The sequence below is a fragment of the Corylus avellana genome, chromosome 11 (genome assembly GCF_965113065.1).
Source record: "Corylus avellana chromosome 11, dhCorAvel1.hap1.2, whole genome shotgun sequence".
NCBI lineage: Eukaryota > Viridiplantae > Streptophyta > Magnoliopsida > Fagales > Betulaceae > Corylus > Corylus avellana.
In genome coordinates, this window is record NC_142500.1 from 13930495 (window position 1) to 13938256 (window position 7762).

General features: G+C 35.7%; 1 pseudogene; it reads right to left on the bottom strand.

Moving 5' to 3' along the window:
- Positions 1-5041: 5041 nt before the first annotated feature.
- Positions 5042-7353, bottom strand: LOC148583136 (G-type lectin S-receptor-like serine/threonine-protein kinase LECRK3; annotated as a pseudogene).
- Positions 7354-7762: the final 409 nt, after the last annotated feature.

Genomic DNA, 7762 nt, shown 5'->3' on the forward strand with positions numbered 1-7762 from the left:
CAGAAAAGAATTAGAATAGACACACATACTTAATTCGTTGCTTAGGGAGATCAATAGCTTAAGGAGTAGACACTCATGCCCTTAGGTTGGCAAACATTAAATATACCGGTATGATTGGCGCATTGACATATTGTTATCTTAATTAGTCTTATTAGTAGTGGATGTCGAATCCCCTAACACTTTCATTTATCTTTATCTCTTTTCATTATATCAATTTCGTGACAATCTTGTTATTTAAGTTAGAAAATCAATTCTAAGCAAAATCAACAATCCTCGTGGGAATGATCTCGTATTTGCCGCACTATACTATCGTTTGATCTTGTGCACTTGCGAGTTAAAACGTTCCGATTATTATCTATTAATTTAGGTAGTATTCGGCACAACAAGTTTTTGGAGCTTCCTCAAAGTCCTACACATTTTCCATACTCTCGTAATTAGAAAGAATGCCTATTATCAGTTATAAACTTGAGCTAAAATAAGCCCTAGGCCTAAACATGTTCAAAACAGATTTTTTGCTTGACCGGCGAACATTCCGAGATAGAGGTTCGAACGTTCAGTCATGACATCTAACATTCAATGCTGGACAGAAAACTCATTTTGAACCAAAAGGCCACTAAACCACTTCTAAGCTAGTCTTAAGGTGTTCACCTGATTCTTAACAAAAACCCAACCCAAAATAACATCTCCATGCATAAGAAACTACATGTAAAGTCATTAAAACGTTAACCCATGCTTAATCCAATATTAAAGCCAACAACATAATTGCAAGCTTAAAACTTCTAAACTATGAAAAGTATCTAGACATCATAACAACAAGGTAAGAAATGAGTTACAACAAGAAGGTTACCTCTTTTAGAGCAAAAACCACCAAGAACACCTCCTCTCTTCAAAAACTTTCACACACACACACACACAAACAAGGGTTTCACTGAGCAAAATGGGCGAAGATGGGTTTAGAAACGAATGGGGGGGGGGGGGGGGGGGTAAAAAGTTGAGGATAAGATTTGAGCTGCTTTTACTAAACTGCGTACAGTTGATCATTCATTGTACTGTTCTCGAACGTTCGGTGTACTATTACCCAATGGTTCTAGGGTTGCAGGCAAATCTTCAGTGGTCCATAATCGAACATTCGTGAATGAGGTTAAGGGAGAGTGTTCAGTGGTCCATAAACATTCTTCACCAGGGTTTGAATCGAACGTTTAATGTACAAGCTTCGAACGTTCAATCAACAGGCATAAGTCAATATCTGTTATCCGACAAACCCTAATGAACTCGGTAAACCCATTAGCCTTTCCACTTAAGCCAAACATAACCTAGTAATTACTTGGGGTCCTACATTCCTCAACATTTTAAAAGTAAAATGCTTAGAGGAATAGTAATACTACCTTATGTCCGTAGCTTCACATGGTCTGTGCTCAATGGATTCTTGGATAATCTCGTCTCATCCATTTGTTGGCACTAAGTCATCTTCCAACAATTGCTAAAAGTCGCATCGTAGGTCATTTTAAGCATCATAGTCGATGTTGCCTACGATGTACCAATTGTCATCAATCTCAACTCCTAAATTGATTGACTCGTAGAATGAGTAGTTCCACACACAGTTGGGATCCATAGGTATCTAGGCCATGATCCTATACAAGAAAACAAATTATTTCTCAATCGACTATCTCCTGACCATCGTGGAGATAGGTATACTATCCTAGTATAAACTTAAAGAATCCAAGCAATAAGTCATATACAATTAATTCTCAAACAAATGTGGAAAGTGATTTTGCATGTCCTGTTCCGCTTCCATAATAAAAATATTGAATTAGGAAAAAGAAAATGAGCATAGGTGGAAGCGCACATGGGGGGAATTTTGAAAATCTTCTTAAAATATAATTTTTTAGAAATTTGTACCCCAAATTTATATTTTTGCCTACCTAAAATTTTCTTATAGTTTTGTCCCTCCAAAATTATATTATTATTCTACTTCTAAAATTTTCTTTTAGTTTTGTCCCTAGGTTCACCTTTAAAAAACTGAAATTGCCCAATTTATGTAGTGACTTTCAGCTTGCAACATTATTTTGGCTGAACTATATTATTTTTGGGAGCTAAGGATCTCATCCGGAGAAAGAGTTTACATTGAAAAGTACCTTTTCTTAGCCTATAGATCGTGTTTAATTTATTTTAAGACATGTAACTTTTGTATGCAATAATAACTTACAGTTTACTATAAAATTAAATTTAAGACTTATCTATATTTATTTTATGCAATCACACACAAATTAAATTTAAGACTTATCTATATTTATTTTATATAAACACACACAAATACACATATAGAAAAATACTACATGCATTTATGTGTTTATATATTTGGGTAAGTTCATCCTCCCACGCTACAAATCCTAAGTTTGCCCCGGTGTGCATGGGTTGTCTCCATCTGCCTTATCCTCCTACCGGTTTTGATTGATCTACCTCTTCTTTGGATGATCTACGACATTGTTGACTTGGTCATTGATTTTGTTTTATTCATTGAAATATTTATATTAACTTAATTTTTTTTAAATTATTAATAATTTATACTAGTATTTGAACAACTCATCTTAACTTCAAATCATAATATTATTTTAGGGAAATTTCATTTACCTCCCCTATACTTTCGCGGTTTTTGCAGACACCCCCCATTGTTCAAAAACTCTCACTTTCATGTATCCAACCTTTGTTTCCTTCCACTTTATCCTTTTCGTTGGGATTTTGTAATTAAATCAAACGGTCAAATGAGTAAAAGTCCTTTATACCCCTAAATTTTTTTAAAATTTCAAATTTACCCTTATTTATAAATAAAAAATTATTATTATAATTATTATATTAAAAAATAAAATAAAATAAAAAAGATAAAAAAGTGACCCATCGGGGGTCACTTTTTGACCCGCCGGTGGGTCAAAAGACCCACGGGGTCACAAGACCCACCGGTGGGTCACACATCGTCAATTTTTTTTTTTTTTTTAATATATAACAATAGTAATAATAATATGACCCGTGGGTCACAATACGGGTGGGTTAGATCCACAGGTAAACCCACAGGTCAAGATTTAAAAAAAGAAAAAATTTAATAAAAAATAAGGGCAAGATTGGAATTTCACACCCCTCAGTTAGGATTTAACGGAAAATCCTAATGAAAGGGGCAAAGTGAAAGGAAACGAAAATTGAATACATCAAAGTGAGAGTTTTTAAACAATGAGAGGTGTCTACAAAAACCGCGAAAGTATAGGGGGTAAGTGAAGTTTCCCCTATTATTTTATTTTATTTTATTTTGGGATAAATGCATTTTTGGTCCTTATTGTTTGAAGTTTTGACAAATAGCTTATTGAGTTTTAAAAAGTGATTAATCACTGTGTAGGGTCAAGCAAAAAAAAAAGGTTCATACGGTCATAAACAACTAACAAAATCCATTAGCCTGACGTGCCAACACCAATTAAATATTGACATGTGTCTAATTTGCTTAGAACATTCCCATTGAACTCTCTATTCTTTGGTTAAAATTTGGCTACAAAACTCAGAATTTTAATTTTAACTATCAAATTTTCAAAAGCTCCACACAATAAACTCTCTATATCTCACTCTATTATATTTAAATCTAATTTTTATTCTATCTTTATCTTTTTTATTCTCAAAAACACCCATGTGGAGAGAGAGGGAGAAAGGGGGAGAAGTGGGAAATGAATGTAAAAATAAGATAGGGAGAAAGACTGTTTCTCGAAATATAGATTACAAATCTAACGAGACTCATAATAGAGAATGAGAGCTGTTAAAGTATATAATTAAGGCAGAGGATTCAGTTGCAGACGAAAGAGCTTCAGTGATTATAGAAGATGAAGACAAGCAGAGTGCCACACAGTCAAGTAATCAAACATCAACTCAGAAGATAAAGTTTATCTTAGCAATTCACTAAGGCTAAACTCTTCTCCAAGTCTGTCACAGAAGTTGAAATCGTCCTCAAGTCTACCTGCTAGCTCTCCAAAGTTATAAGCACCAGCAAGTTTACACTCATTCAAATTCTCAAACATTGGATAATGGACTATGATGACATCTTTGTTATCCCTGTTCTGTTCTAGTTTAAACACTTTGAATTGTATAGTTTTATAAATTTCTATAAATGACAAATGTAAAGCTGAAAATACGGTTTGGACATATAGTTTGTGTTTAGGTTTTTGAATTGGCTAATTCAATGACAAAATAATTTTGAATGCAAGTTGTTTTATAGACAATTTGATCAAGGCATACTTGGGAAGAACAACCGAGAAACTCGTGTAAGCTCGTCTGCTATCTCGTTTGCAGTGGGTACGTTCGAGATATTTATAGAAGACATCTAAGATGGGGTTAAACTTGACCAATCAAGGAATAGAAGACCTATATGATGTTAAGTTTAATTGATAAAGGAAATTAGCCAATCAGAATTTCATTAAATTAGAGTTAAAATCGAATTTGATTCAATTCCAAATAGAGTTATTTTGCACAACTAGCGGCAGTAGAAAGCTATCTCAAAATGCAAAAAATCTCAATGAAATTCAATTTTCCTAATTCTAAAGAGTTTTTAAAAATCTTTTCACTTCGCCCCCAAAATCTATGTGTCGCTTGATTGCTTTTTATATTCTTTTACGTGATTTTTTGTCTGTGGTTGGTTAATTTTCAATTCTGCATTATATCAACATACACGTATTGAACCCCCTTTTAGGTATTATTGGAGTCTTGTTTTATATTTTCAATTTGATAAATGATAAATTTCTATTAATGATAAGTAGTTTGAATTACGGTAACTCAAACAATGCAATTGCAAATTTCTATAAATGATAAGCTGAACATACAATTTTGGTATCTTGCAAAAACAAGTTCTCCAATTTTATTTTCAGAGAATACAAGATATAAAAAAAAAATAAAAAAATGCACACGCATCACATGAATGTAAAGCTTACAAACATACTCATAAAAAATAAAAAATAGAAATAAAAAGCTTACAAGAACTTAACAAATTTGTTTTACACATTATGAAGGTCAATCACTTGGAAACATATATTGCACTTAGGAAAGAGTCAAGGCTCGTAGGAATTGGAATATCAACAGTCCCTTCCAACATAAGCAGAACTTTCTTCATTAAATTAAAGGCCGAAGTGATGGTTCATCCTGAATACACTAAAGTCCCAATTTAATGATTCTCTCCACTTGTTTCTTGTCAACCTCTTCATTCCCAAGTAATTTAGCTAGTTCACCAGCTTCAAAACAATGGTAGGCCCATTCTTCAAGAACAGCTTCTTCCTCGGAAAGATTCCAATCCACACTCTTTAGACAACAGATGATCTCCAAGAGCGCAATGCCGGCTGTAAACATCTGCTTTCAATGTAATAGGCAATTTTCGATGCCACTCCGGTGCAACATAACCCCTTGTCCCTCGGATGCCGGTAAAGGTTTCGATTTGGTCTTGCTTCAGCTGCTTTGCCAATTCGAAGTCAAAGATTTTCGCACATCCATATTCATCCACGAGGATGTTCTGCGGTTTTATGTCACACTGAATGATCTGTTGCTGACACTCTTCGTGGAGATAAAGAATTCCTTTTGCTACATTACGAGAACTTCCCATTCTTTCATTCCAACAAGGTTGTTTTTCTAGTGTGAAGAGAACATCTGCAAGGGACCCGTTGCTTATGTACTCATAAACCAAAAGCCTATGAATTCCATCATGGCAATACCCGAGCAGACGAACAAGGTTTCTTTGATGCGTCCTCCCAATAACTTTCATCTCAGTCTGAAACTCTTTTCCCCTTCAGCCAACACTTTCCCTAGTCTTTTAACAGCTACAACCTTCTGGCCATTTGACATTGTCCCTTTAAAAACTGCCCCAAATGATCCTCTACCGATCTCTTCTTTAAACCCATCTGTCACTTTCTCAAGTTCAGAATAAGTGAATGATCGTAGAGCAAAATCGTCACCGTGTTCAACAGTTCCATCATAAGAGAGTTTTCTATACCGAGAATGATTTTTCTAAAAACCAATTCCTGAAATTACCAACATCATGCATCCGAAAGCAACAACTGAAGCACAAATAATTAGGATGTCCACTCGAAGCTCTTTCTTGTTATGTTTCGACATATTTGTATTTGGAGTAGTGGGTGTATACATACTTACCTTGATGAAAGCTATGTTTGAATCACTCAGTTGCCTTCTCCCATATCTCAGTGGAAGCCTCTGTTTTCCGCAGGTCTTGTCTTTGAATAGCACAGCTTCACAGTTACAGTCGTCTAAACAGGCTTGTGCGCAAGAATCTTTGTATGGCACCGTCAAAACAGAATATGAAACATCTTCCCATACGGTGTTTGCCACTTCTTGCATATTGTATGTAATATCTCCATTTTTGTTTTGGCAACTTTCTGCAATGAAATTCCTCTCACAGCCTGCAGTCCGGTTGCCCTGTTGTACCATTTCGAATCCCGGAAGGCATACACAGTCAGCCTATTGATCATTTAAAACACAAAAACCATTTAATCCGCAAAGACCCCTCGAATTGCACACATCATTTGATGATGACCATTCAATTGACCAGCTTCCCTTCTGTTTCAGATGATGCGAGTATATCCGGAAAATCCCATCAGCGTCAAGTCTGTAGGAAATCCTCCATCCGTTAGATTCCTAATGTTGACACCAGTAGCGTTTAGCAAGTAGAGATGGTCATCAGCATCCAAGTTTAGCGTCACGTTATTTTCCAAGCCACCTGCACTAGTTGCAGAGTAAGCATATGGAGCTGTGTAGGGAGTATCCACCGGATACTGAACAAGGATTCCTTCATTTTGCATCTTTAGACGGAAGAACCCGTCGAGTGTTGAGTGTCTGAAATGCTAGAAACGATCTCATGACCTGCGAAGAGATGTTGACTCGGTAAAAGCGTATCAGTCGGGTATTCAAAACTCTGCCATATTATTCCTTGATCGGAATCATAGATGACAAAATTGCCTGAGTTTAGCATGGAAGCTGGAGCAGACCCAGAAGATTCAGCTACGACGGCCACCTGCTCTTGTCCCATTTGAAGGACAAGCCTGCCATCGCTTGCGGAAAGCAAGGTAGCATTGCTGGAGACAGGTAGGTCATCACGCTTTGCAGTCCAGACAACAGTCTTCTCGGGAATTCCGGCCATAAAAATCCCGACAGCGTAGCGATTGCCCTGCTTGTCAAATCCAAAGGCGTAGAGACCAGAATGTGACATCCACGTAGAGTTTGTGTGGGTGTGAGAGAAGAGCCTCGGCTCACATTAGACTGAATTTGTTGAGCTGAAGCAGTAAAAAATGCAGAGAAAAGAAAAAACTGAGTGATGAAATCCATAACAAGATAATGAGATCTCTCTGTAGCTTCTCTTTTCTCCTCTTTTCATTTCATAAAAAGAGGAGAAAAGATGATGAAATCCATAAAAGACTGAATTTAATTTTATCTGACGTGTTTTTGCGCTTTGCCATCGATCTACTACTTTATACGGATGGATTGGCAAAAAAAAAATTGAGCACCTTTGCCTACCCAATTTATCTGTTTTAATTTTTATTTTCTTGTGTAGACATATCAAAATATATATATATATATATATATATATATATATATATATATATATATATATTAATTTTATTGTCGATGGATCGGTAGGGTTTTGATGAGTAAACCGACCATTCGATACCTTCCTATTGATAGATCGACCCTAGACAATTTCAACTAGTATTGTCCAAACCCATTTTCCTAATTT